Here is a 13742-nt window from a genome sequence, read left to right as displayed (position 1 = left end):
AATAAAGAAAACATTCGTTGTCCAGCAGTTAGTAAACAAAACAAAGAGGTCAGCTGAAAATGTGCACCTTCGGTTGACCACCAGAACTCAAGCGCCGGCCATGGTGATGGTGTGGGCCGCCATAACAGCCGATGGTCGCTCTCCACTCGTATTAATCGACCGTGGCATCAGAATAAATGCCGAATATTATCGCGAAAATATTCTGGAGGGTCTATTAAAGCCTTGGGCACGCAAACATTTCGGCCTTAGATCTTGGACATTCCAGGACTCAGCACCCGCCACCCAAGAATGGTTATAAAATGAAGTTCCTCGCTTCATTTCCAGCGCACAATGGCCACGAAAATCTCCGGATACCAATCCGTTGGACTTTGAAAAGCAAGGTTGGCACTAAAAAATACCAAAGTTTCGATTAGCTCAAGCAAGCGCTTCGCCGGGAATGGGCCAAAATACCGCAGAGCAACCTTCGGGCAGGGTGTGACGGTTTCATTGGCCGTTTGAAGGCCATAATTCGTACCAAAGGTAACCAAATCGAAGAAATCTAAACTTTTTATAAAATTTTATGCGATTTCCGACATTTTTTGCTTTCATTCAATGAAATTTAAAAACGACATTTTTTGCTTTCAATAAAATAAAAATGCTAAAAATTCTTTCAATAAAATATTCTAAAATTTAATGCTTTTTCTGACATTTTTTGCTTTCATTCAATAAAATTTAAAAAAATATGTGAAAATTATGTCGTTTGACTTTGTTGCAGTTTTGTTATCTCGCCCTGTAATGTTTGGCGCTTTTTACCCTAAAATAATCGAAATGATTTTTTTAAGTCCATGGCAATCCTGTGCATAATTGACAGTTATTAAAATGATCCGAAGCAACCATAATCAGAATATCTTTACTACTCCTTTACAACCTTTCACTTCATCCTTTGCCAAAATTTTCACTTCATCCCGCAACGAACAGCAGTTGATGAAACCGAAAACGAAAAGATCACACGATCATCATTTCTCATGATCATTGTCCAACTTCATTATCGGCAACAACAACAAAGAACCGCACCATCCCGAATATGCACATCTTTTATTGTTAGTTTTGTTGAATACCATTTCACTTGTTTCGTCGGGTTGGCTGGCTGTCTGACTGCCTGGTTAGCTGGGTATTTTGAAAAATTCCCACAGATCCTTGGCATACAACAAATAGTAGCCGAATATCTTTGCTTTTCTTGTTGGCATTGCAACTGACTGGCTGACGCACCGACCGACAGTCTGACAGACGATGACTGGTTCGGTCATTTAACCTTTGCAATGGTGCTGTTATCTTTGCTCTGCTTAACTGACTCACTCTATCTCTCTCACTCTCTCTCTTTTCTCTCAGCGAGTCAAACAAGTGTATTTTAGTGTGTCACACACAGGTCCTTATGTTTGTTTGGCTGAACTGTTCAAATCCTCCTTGTTGATATTTGTTATTGTTTTTGTTGTATTTCCTTGTAGTGATTTGTGGGTATTTTTGTTATTGTTGTTTGTTGTTTTTTCGCTATGGTTTATCGCTTATTCAAAAATATTTCTAGTTTTCCATGTAGATTTGTGTTGTGCATTTCCTTAGAATAACAAATTCTGCCTTTTGTTGTCTTCCTTGAGAAGTGTGAGAATTTCCCAGGATACTTAAGGATATTTGAGTACAAATAGCAGTTTTATAGCCGTTTTCGTTTTATTGTTATCCTTTATTGGGGGGATATGTATATATTGGGTAACTCAAATCGATTGTTATGCAATTTTGTATTTAAAATAGTTTTGTAGTGTAGCAGGTTTTTTTTGGTAATAGGAACTTATTATGTCAAAGATTTTCTCATATGAAATTGATCTCAGGGTACAATTAAATTAAGGTAATCTCATTTCAAATTATAATAACCAGCTCTGCATTTTCCGTTATTTACATTAACTTCATTGACAACTGGCTCTCGGCTCCCATTTATGAATATACATATTGACAAGGTAATATTGTGCAATCATATGTTTACATTTTTTTTTTTCAAAATTATATCTTTGGCATCACAAACGTATATGAAATTGATATCAGGGTACAATTAAAGTAAGGTAATGTCATTTCAAATTAAAATAACCAGCTTTGCATTTCCGTTATTTACTTTAACTTCATTGGCAACTGGCTCTCAGCTTCCATTTATGAATAAACATATTGATAAGGTAATATTGTGCAATCATATGTTTACATTTTTTTTTCAAAACTATACCGTTGACATCACAAATGTATAATTTAGAAAAAAAAAATTAAACATATGATTGCACAAAATCACCTTCTTATTTATATCAAGGTTTTTTTTTATTTTTTTTTTTGGTAAAATTAAGAAGGTAAAGTCATTTTTAATAATAATATCCATCTCTGCATTTTCTATAATTTACCTTGTCAAATTTCACTGCATAAAAACAGGTATCCATTCCTGATTTGTAAAGGGTAAGATGAAAAAACTGCAACCAACTTCAGACTGCTGTCATTTCTAAGCCACTCATCCGACAGCTGTTAAAATTATTCCAATGACAGCTTTTTACATTGTTTACAAGCGTACACAAGCATTTTGGTGAGAATTTTCCAGAAAAAAAGTTATTCGTGATGGAATTCAAGCGTGATAGTGTGATTTCTTTATATTTGGCTGGAAAACCAGTATTTAAATGTGAATAAATCTTTTGTGTGTCGTACCATTGCTCGTTACTGTGATACTGGTGGCGTAGCCCGACGTCAAGGAAGAAAACAGCAACATCAGCAGAAATGGTTCGAAAAGTAAGGAAGCGACTTGATCGAAACCCGAGTCGCAGTGGCCGAAAAATGACTCGTGAGCTGAACATATCGCTATATTCCATTCGGCAAATATTGAAAAAAGAATGGAGCTCGAGGTAAAGCCATTGAAATTCCAAAAAGTGCAAGAACTTACACCGCAACGCCGAAAGAAAATAAACTCAAAAGAGCTAGAGAGTTGTTTCGCTTGGTCGAAAGTGGTGAACTGCCGGATTTTGCCTTCTCCGATGAGAAAACATTCGTTGTCCGGCAGTTTGTGAACAAACAAAATGATCCGCTCGTGTTTACTGGCCAAAGAGTCAGCTGAAAATGTGCACCTTCGGTTGGCCACCAGAACACAAGTGCTGGCCATTGTGATGGTGTGGGCCGCCATAACAGCCGATGGTCGCTCTCAATATTCCATTCGGCAAATGTTTAAAAATGAGCTCGGAGTAAAGCCAATGAAATTTCAAAAAGTGGAAGAACTTACACCGCAATCGAAAGAAAATAGACTCAAAAAAGCTAAAGAGTTCCTTCGCTTGGCCGAAAGTGGTCCAGCCGTTTGTAAACAAACAAAATGATCGTGTTTACTTGCCAAAGAGGTCAGCTGAAAATGTGCACCTTCGGTTGGCCACCAGAACTCAAGCGCCGGCCATGGTAGTGGTGTGAGCCGCCATAACAGCCGGTTGTCGCTCTCCGCTCGTATTAATCGATCGTTGCATCAGAATAAATGCCGAATGTTGTGGCGGAAATATTCTGGAGGGTGTATTAAAGCCTTGGGCACGCAAACATTTTGGCTGCAGACTTTGGACATTCAAACGGGACTAAGCACCATCGCACTCAGCACCCGCCACCCAAGAATGGTTAGAAATTGAGGTTCCTCGTTTAATTTCCAGCGCCCAATGGCCTCGAAAATCTCTGGATACCAATCCGTTGGACTATTGTGCCTGTAATATTTTGGAAATAAAGGTTGGCACTAAAAAATACCAAAGTGTCGATCACCTCAAGCAAGGGCTTCGCAGGGAATGGGCCAAAATACTGCAGAGCAACATTCGGGCAGAGTGTGACGGTTTCATTGGCCGTTGGAAGGCATAATTCGTGCCAAAGGTGGTCAATTCGAACAAATCTAAACTTATTTTAAAATTTTATGTTATTTCCAACATTTTTTGCTTTCATTCAATAAAATTTGAAATAAAAATTAAAAAATTATGGATTTTTAACGGATTTATAACTAAACATTTTTACAATGAGATGTTGTCAAATGAATAATTTAAAAAAAATTGTAAACATATGATCGCATGACTTTACCTTCATAATTCTACCATGGATGAGAACCTATTTTCAAGAGTGTGAAGGTGGGCAAGGTGAAATTAAGGACAATTCACAGCAATCTTTATTACATGGTACAATAAAATCAGGGTAATCTCATTTCAAATAAGCATTCCCAGCTCTGTATTGTCAAGTTGTGAAAATTTAACTGTATAGAATACAGACTCTCATCTCCAATTTGTTTATATACCATGGTAGAAGAATACAGGTAGTAGCATCGACACAGCTGCTGGGACAATGAACTGTCAAACCAATTTTGAAATTGAAAATTTTGAATGATAAATTATTTAAATTTGTAAAAATTGTTAAGAAAAAATTCATATCATAACAACCTCAGATTGGTGTCGTATAAGAAAACATATAAAATTCAACATATTTTTGACAAAAGATTTTAAAAATGTTCAATGTTGCATCTACCTGTCTTCTTCTACCATGGAATACAGGCTCTCATCTCCAATTTGTGTATACACAGTAAAGTTATTAACACTCACTTTGACAAAGAGATGCTGTCAAAGCATTAATTCTGAGAGAATTGGAAACATAAGATTGCATGACTTTACCTTCTTGGTTCTACCATGTATTATTAGTTTATCTCAAATTAATTCTACCACGAATCGATAAGTGCCACTGTGTCACACGTTGAATGCTTCTCAAATATAGTGCGAACGGGATTTTCCACAACACTTGTGGGTGGCTACCAATCACCTTCCAAAAAAAATGCAATTGACATTAGGGCTAAGACCTCATGCCAGGCTTGCCAACATTCTTTTGCAAAATGTCAATGTAAAAAACTAACCCAACTTAAATAGAGTTATAAATTCAAATGAAATAAACTGAATTATTTTCAAAAACAATTATTGAAAATCCACAGGATTATTGTTTGTGAACAGAGGATAACCCCTGACACCATCTAAACCAAAAAGCAATGACTTCACCATAGGCATCCCTTTTTTCAAAAACATTTTTTTGTCACACACACCCAACAGAACCTCTGTCGATGCTAAGCAACACAACAACAACAACAACGCCAACAATGAAAATGCAAAATTTAATTGTATTACCCAGATTTGAAGAAGACGAAACAATAACACAAAATCATTTCACAAAAAAGATGCCGATGTAATTCCTCGTCAATAGTTCTCAGGGTTTTACTCTCATTGTCTGTTCATCGTTCTATGGCAGTGTACCTGTTCAAATTTGTTTTAATTTAAATTCGTATTTTGTCACTCCCGCCGTTTTCTCACGAAGCGAAAGGATGCTCATCCCAACAGTGTGTGTGTGTAGATCTTTTGAATCTTATTGTAATGCAAAGACCTCAAGAAAGCAGCAGATCTTTGATTGTTATTGAATCCCACGCTATTTCTCAGAATAGAAATGGAATTGGGAGAACATAAATATGCATTAAATTGAATATCCATGGTAGAATTAAGGAGGCAACCATGGAATGTAATCATAGTAGAATTAGGAACGTAACCACATTCTGTGGAAGATCTGCTTTTTCTGTAATTTAAAGGTGAAAATACATAAAAAGCCTTTTTTGACTGGCTTAAGTCATCGCCTGGCTTCTTTGGAAAGAAACAAAGAAACGTAGAAACGTATGTCAAACTAAAACTCCCTTGTTCCTTTACGTAGAAGCCAGAAGCCAGATGACTTAAGCCAGTCAAAAAAGCCTTTTATGTACTTTCACCTTAAGGTTTCCATCTCCGATGTGTGTACACGAATTTATGAATATACATTTTGGCAATAAAATGTCATCACATATATAATGAAAAAAATGGGAATATATGATTGTACGAGGTTACCTTGACTTAATTCTGTCATGTGTACATGGCACAATTAATTAGGAAATCATATTTACCAAATCGGTAATGGCAACCCTTTTATAAGTTATAGTACGTTTACAGTGTAACGGATTTGATAAACCATGGTAGAAGAATATAGGTAGACGCGTCGGCACAGCTGCTGGGACAATGAACTGTCAAATCAATTTTGGAATCGAAAATATTGAATGAAAAATTATTTAAATTTGTAAAAATTGTTAAAAAAAAACTCGAATTATAATAGCCTCCGAATGACGTAGTGCAAGAAAACATATAAAAATCTACTTATATTTGAAATAACATTTAAAATTTTTTGACATATCAATGTTTCAAAGCTTTGATGCATCTACCTGTATTCTTCTATCATGTGATAAACCTGGTAGATTTAAATTGTCAATTCCATTGAAAATACTTCACATAAATTATATTAATCTTTAAAAAAGTTCTAAAGGGGAGAGTATTAAAGCAGTTTCAGGCCTTCGCATGGTATATTTTGTGACATATCATGCCATATGATGAGATGCCTGCCGTCTTTTTTTATAATTTGACATTAAATTAATGCCTAGCCATGAAGCCAAGCTGTTAATGTACTCACACCTTTACATCACCATATTTGCTCTGCAAGAATCTACTAGTTTTGCACTTTTTTCGAGTTTTACATTCTTACAGTTCTGGAACCGACCAATTATTATCTATCATTTTAAAATGATGGCATATTTTCCAACTGTGAATTTCGATGCGTTTACGTGAAATATACTCCACTGTGTACGAGAAATGATTCCATTTGACGCTTACGCAATGGAATTTATATTTGAAATCCGCTTGTTTTAGAGGCAAACTTTTGAAAACCATACATAAATTTGTTTTGTTTTGCATTCATCTTTTTAGAAACCATGGTCGAATTCAGAACGTAACCTTATAATTTAATTTTTTTTTTTCAAAACAATACATTTGATAACATTTCATTATTAAACAGAGGTGGGAACCTTCTTCCAATGCATTTAAATTTGAGAAAGTAAGTTACATGTATTTTTTGTGTATTTTCGTGTTATAGCAAAATTTGTCATTTTACATAAAACTCATAATTCATGCAATCACACACTTCCATATGTTTTTAATTTCTTTGATTACTTTGTGATTATATTGCATTTTCTGAATATTTATAATACTTTATGTATGACATTTTCCCCGCAAATTTAATTTTATATATTTAAAAAAAACAAAACTTTTGATTGAAATTATATTTTCCAGATTAAAATAGGGCTCGATGTACATACGTACTTTACTCATGTACTTCACAACTGAAATGTTGTCCATGTATCACACGATGTGTGTAAATTCTAGGTATGGGAAATTTGACACCATACATGCAAAAACATATCGTCTGATAGAGCCTTAAGGCATCTACCATAGATGGAATGAAAACTGTTTTATTTACGCAAATCTTTTTAAAAATCAAGTCATAAAATATATAGTCATAAAAAAATATATAAAACTGCATTTAAAACACTTCAGACATTGAAAAATATCCTGTTATTTCCTCAAAAAGTCACTTTCCTCCATTTCCACCATTCTTAATGTTTACTTCCTGTTCCTTTCCCACAAATCACAAAAATCTCCGTAAAATACAAACACCACTGCAACCTGCTAACATTTGGTGTTACTCAAGAGAATCCTTTCACTTTTCATCCTTGTCATCCCTAGCCCCAACACATAATTAAACCCTCTTCAAAATCTCTAAAACGCACCATATGGATTTAACTTTTTTCAAATCATTAAATAATTTCATTTTCATTAAATCTCTCCTCAAAAAATAACAAATATCCTTTCCAAAATTTATTTTATTATAAATGCCTCCTTATATTGCGTACATATTGTGTGAAACTGTAACAGTTATTTTGTGCGGACATGGTACTGCGGTCTTAGGCTGCGGCTTAGCTCGCCGGAATGGGTAGGTTCTTTCCGCTTCAACTGCACATATAAATTTGTGTACCATAGGTGTTATTTTTTTGTAACGGAAATTCAAAATGAAATTTAAAAACAATAAAAAAAGTGCAAAGGAAACGGATGTAGTTCGATTTATAACCAGATTTAGCATTTCAATTCAAAATAAATACAAATGAGATTTCCATTAGGTGAGGTTTAGATGGTAACCTCGATGGCTTTTCCCTCCCCATATGACTATTTCAGTCATCCTTGGTATTTTCTGTGCCATCAGACTTAAGTGAAAATACCCCAAATATAATTAACCACGCACTAACAAATATTCAACCCATTACTTTAATGTTCAAAACATTTTGTTAAAAAAAATTATTACTCAAAATATTTCAATATTTAAATTAAATTTATAATGCATTTTTATTATTATTATTCTTAATATTTAATATATATATATTAAATTTTTTTTTTTTACTATTTATAGGTTTTTTTTTTTTTTGGTTTCAACAAAAATAATTTTTGGTTTCCTTAATAATAATTAAACATATAAATTTTTGTATTATATAATAATAGAAAATTTACTTTGATATAACAATTTCTAATTGAGTATAGATATTTTGTTCAGAATTTATATTATTTATTTTTATTACAATTCTTATTTTTACTTATTTGGTTTCTAAATATATATATAATTTCAGATTTTTAATAATTTCTTATTTTTTTGTGTATAAATATAATTTAGAATTTGTTATATTTACATATTTTAGGTGTAATAGATTTGTGTAAATAATATTATTTGTTTGCAATATTTATGTTATTTATTATTCTTATTTTTATTATTGTTATATATATTTTTGTTGTATCTCTAGATAAGTTATATTGAATTTGAAGAAGGATTACATTTCATAACCACGTGGGTCTTATATAATATTTTTAGGTTATATTTAGGCAATACTTCATTTACCTATAATTTTATCTCCAATTTGCTGTTTTTTTTTTTATTTATTTGTTGATTTTTAAAATAAATTAAATTTATCAGGTTTTTCTTCGGTCTACCCTAATGTTTTTATAGCAATATTCATATTTTTTAACGCCTTAACATATGCTTTACGTTTCAACTAAATTTTGAATGTTTTAATTTTGTGTCAAAATAACCACGTGTGAAATATGTGATTGTTGCGTAGAGATGGAGCTTACATCATATTTTATTTTGCCAATTCACAACAATATCTTGATTTAAGTATACCAGTTTTAATAAAGGTAACTTATTGATCTAGATGGTGTTGTATGGCACTTTTTGATATATGTTTGATGATTGTACTCACTTATGATAATCTCCTTATGATGAGTTATACATATATATAGGTATCTTATTGTCCGAAATTAATGCCCAGAATATGTGCCTCCATTTACAAGTGACAATTTGACGACTGCCGCGGTGTTGAAGTCGTCAGAAATTCACTTCTGACTTCTTTCTGCCTTATTTGGAGAATAGGTATTTCAACACGATATTCTATATTATAAAAATGGCACAAATTCCCTGACGTTAGACACTAATCAAAAGCAAATTATTTTCGTTTTATGTTATTTTTCTCACCTGGGCAATTTTCAATATTTCTTTACTAATATTTCAGCATTAAACTCTCCAATCTTTAGTTTTAATATTTTAAATTTTTATTAATTTAACTAAAAGAAAAAAAACGTTTTATAACCACTATCACCATTACTCAATGCTTCAAATTTCACCTTCTAATTTTAATAATTTCTAAATATCTTAAATGTTAACCTTATGGTAAACCTTCAACGTTTGAAATGAAAGAACAATTTCAAGGTGACATTGTGAAGGTTGGAACTCACATGCTGGAGTTTTAGAGATGGTACAATTGGTTCCTTTTTCTAGTGGTATCAATTTGTAGTGTTGAGCATTCTATATAGATGGCTCTCTAGTAATGATCATGGCAGCATTTATTTTTCTTGTGTTCAAGATTTATTAATATGAATTAATAATGCTATCATATTTTTAAAAATTCAAATAATTTAAAGCGGGTCAAGGATTATTTTATTAAAAGCTTTTTATAGCAATTGTTAAAGCTTTTTTCCAATTGTTGTCCAACATTTACGATTTGTTGGAAACATATGTTGTAATACTGCGGTGTAGTTACGACCAGATAATATGCAGATGGTAAAAATACGATTGCAGAATCCCTACTAGATAATATGAACTTGGTCAAGATACGATTGTGGCATCCCTATAATGTCTATTTACATTTCAAACATCAAACCGCTAAATGGTGAAAAAAAAAATTCTTTTGAAAAATAATAAGTTTGTTGCTCATATCCACAGCCCAAGGGTGGCTGTCACAAAGCCAACTCTTTTCGCGCAACCTGTGTAGTGTAAAAGAGTTGGGAATATTTATATGGAAAACAATAAAAAGGTAAATATAGCAATTCCACTCACAACATGTTGTTAATGTTTTTTTCTTTGCAGGTATTAAGGGATGTATGTTGGAATCTTTGGATTGGCAAGAAAATATTTACATTAGAAACACAACAGCAAAATTTATCAGCCAGGATATAAAAATGTATTACATTGTTGTTGTCCAATGTCAAAGGCAATCGAAAAACTAGTGTGTTTTGGTGTCAAAGGTTTTGTTGGATATTTGCAACAGGCATTTGTCTTGGCCAGAAATACAACAACATAAAGGAAAAATGGATAATGGAGATTTTAGGAAAAGGAAAAGTATTTTCCAATCAGTTTATTTGTTATATTAAGATTGTAACAAGTGTTTGTTTTGTTTCCAGGTACACGTTCATGAACGTATGGAATGCATTATTTTGTGTGCTATGAATGACGTAGAATGTGAGCAGGTATATTGGCCTACATGTGTGTCTACTCTATTGGTCCAGTTGGGAATTTATTGCAGATATGGTAAGTCTATTGGAGATACAATGTTTGTTGTTCATTGTACTAATTTCTGTATGTCTGAAATATTCAAGTTATTGAATACTGATTGTAATAAATGCAATATGTTTTACAAAAAGCAAATTATTCTACGGCCATATATTTACCCTACATAGTAAATGGATAGATTTTTACCTGAATGCATTAAAAGGTATGTTCATGATCATGTGGGTTAATGGCAAAGAATAATGTGTGTACTTGATTATTAACAAACTCAATATTTTTGTTTATTGTCCAGGTAGACGTATTGAAAATGACAAACTAAATGCCTTATATATTCAGATGTGTGGTGTTGTGTGCTTGTAGATAATAACAAACGAACATGTTGACGGAAAAAGGAAAGTATTATTCCAATTGAATTTGTGTTGCCATCAAAATGTTTATGAAGTTTCTTTTTTTAGGTAAGCATTGACGGGAATCTAAAATCTATGAGAATATTGACAGTTGGTTTCATGCGAATATCGTTATAGTAAATTAGCGAATTTGAAGATAAGTATATTTTGAAATTGATTATGCTATTGTTACTAATATTTTCTTTCTATTTTCAGGTTCTGATATGAAGTTATTTCTGGTTATTAATAGTTTTCTTTCTTTTTCAGGTAGTTGCAGAAATTAATTCATAATGGATCAATTGAAGGGAGCAATCAACATAACAACAAAATATGCCGTAGGTTTTGGTGAGAAAAGTAGTTATTAAGATTAATATTAGTTATAAGAGTAGGTACTAATACTATTGCTTGAGGTGTTGTGCGTGGATAGTTCCTATTAGATCGCCTTTAAGATTTTCAATTTGGTATAGGCAGTTTCCTAGGGCTTTTCGTATCCTACACTTAATCCACGGTTTACAGAGTTTAGAATTTATACCTTTTGCAAAATTGCTTTGCACAAAATTCTTTCGGAAGACTTCCTGTCCAGGTTTGTAGGTTATGAATCTACTTCTCTTGTTATATGATCTTGTGTTTCTTTCATAGGCTTCATGTATCTTTTTGTTGATCTTGTTGTGCATTATTTGCATTTGGTCGGATTTAGGTAACAAAACTATTTCACCGTCTTCTAAGGCGTTTAGTTTCTTTAGAATCTTGTATGCATTTGCATGAGTAATCATTTGATAGCCTGTTAAAGCGAAGTATGGAGTTGTACCTGTAGAAGCATGAATTGTTGAGCGTAGTGCACATTCAATTTTGGGCAACTTTTCATCCCATTTTGCGTGATCTTTCTGTAGGTAACTACGAATGCTACTAAGGATTGTTTGGTTTACCCTTTCGCTTGCATTAGATTGTGGTGCATGTATTGCAGTACGAATGTGTTGTATGCCAAACATTTTCATTAGCTCTTTAAATGCTTCAGAGGTAAATTGTTTTCCATTATCTGAATGGATACATTCGGGAACTCCGAATTTATAAAATACCTCTTCGACAAGAAATTTATTTACTTGAGAAACGGTTGCTTTAGTCATTGTTTTGAGCAAAACGAATTTAGTTTTATGATCTAAAACTATAAATATAAAACTCTTGCCTGTCTTTGACCTGGGGTAAGGTCCTAAAAAATCAATGTAGATCTTCCGAAATGGTCGTAATGTGACAACTTCGTTCCCCATTGGAGGTCTAAGTGTTTGTCTAGGATGCTTTATTTCTTTACATGTATCGCAATTTCTTATAAAATCCTTTATGTCTGTGACCATTGAAGGCCAGTAGAAGTACTGTCGTATGTTATGTATAGTCTTAGCTATGCCACCATGACATGTGTTTATCTCATGTGACTTTTTTACGATTTCGTTGGTCAAATTGCTTGGTAGCCAAATCTTCCAACAAGTGTCCTCGCTTTCTATATCTATCGTATTGAATTTGACCCTTTTGTAAACAACTCCTTCTTGTACCTTTAAGTCAGGCAGTCTATCTTTATTTTGCTCGATTGTGTCAATGAGACTTAGGTAGATTGGATTCTTGAATTCCTCTGAATCAAAGTCTATTATGGATGTTGTGTCAACAGAAATTTCTTCCATGTCTAAGCGTGAGAGCATGTCAGGTACTACATTTTTGGTTCCCTTTCTATGTTCAATTGTGAACCTGTAGCCTTGTAGTTTTAAACTCCATCGCGCTAGACGTCCATTCAAATCTTTCTGTCTCATCAGCCATTGTAGACTTGAGTGGTCAGTTATGACTGTAAAGTCCATCAATTCTATATACTGTCTGAACCGCTCAATTGCCAAGATAACTGCAAGGCACTCTTTCTCTGTAGTGGAGTAATTGCGTTGGGCACTGTTCAATTTCTTGGAGAAGTATTCGATAGGATGTTCACCATCGTCATCACCTTTTTGAAAAAGAACAGCACCAACTCCGACGTTCGATGCATCACACTGCACAAAGAAAGGTTTTGAGAAGTCGGGACTGGATAATACTGGACTAGACACTAAACATATTTTTAATTTTTCAAAAGATTCTGTTGCTTCAGGAGTCATTATAAATTTTGGAGATTTCTTTAAGGTATCTGTAAGAGGGGATGTTAAAGTGGAAAAATCGTGAATAAATCTACGATACCACCCTACAGTACCTAAAAATTTCCTAACATCTTTCTGGTTTTTGGGTGATTTGATATTCATTATGGCTTCAATTTTTCCTGGATCAGGTTTTAACTTGCCTGCTCCAACAATATAACCAAGATATCGAAGTTCTTTATAACAAAATTTAGACTTGTCCATATTTATTGTTAAGCCAGCGTTTGTTAGTCTATCTCCTACAGTCTTGAGCATTTTTATATGTACATCGAAGTTTTGGGATACCACCAATAAATCGTCGAGGTACACAAATACACGGTCTTTCAACTCTGAAGGAATCACTTTATCCATCAGGCGGCACATCCTTTGAGCAGCATTACACAATCCGAAAGGCATGACCTTAAACTGGTAGTGTGGT

At 33.3% G+C, this 13742-nt stretch overlaps 1 long non-coding RNA gene across 1 annotated transcript; it reads left to right on the top strand.

Moving 5' to 3' along the window:
- The first annotated feature begins 10022 nt into the window (after positions 1 to 10022).
- On the top strand, positions 10023 to 10797 carry LOC131802956 (uncharacterized). Its single transcript, XR_009342424.1, has 2 exons — positions 10023 to 10303; positions 10357 to 10797. It is a non-coding gene; the product is annotated as an uncharacterized LOC131802956 (long non-coding RNA).
- The last annotated feature ends 2945 nt before the right edge of the window (positions 10798 to 13742 follow it).

The sequence above is a fragment of the Musca domestica genome, unplaced genomic scaffold (assembly GCF_030504385.1).
Source record: "Musca domestica strain aabys unplaced genomic scaffold, Musca_domestica.polishedcontigs.V.1.1 25, whole genome shotgun sequence".
Classification (NCBI taxonomy): domain Eukaryota; kingdom Metazoa; phylum Arthropoda; class Insecta; order Diptera; family Muscidae; genus Musca; species Musca domestica.
Note: the sequence above shows the minus strand (reverse complement) of the source record. Positions and strands in the feature narration are given on the sequence as shown.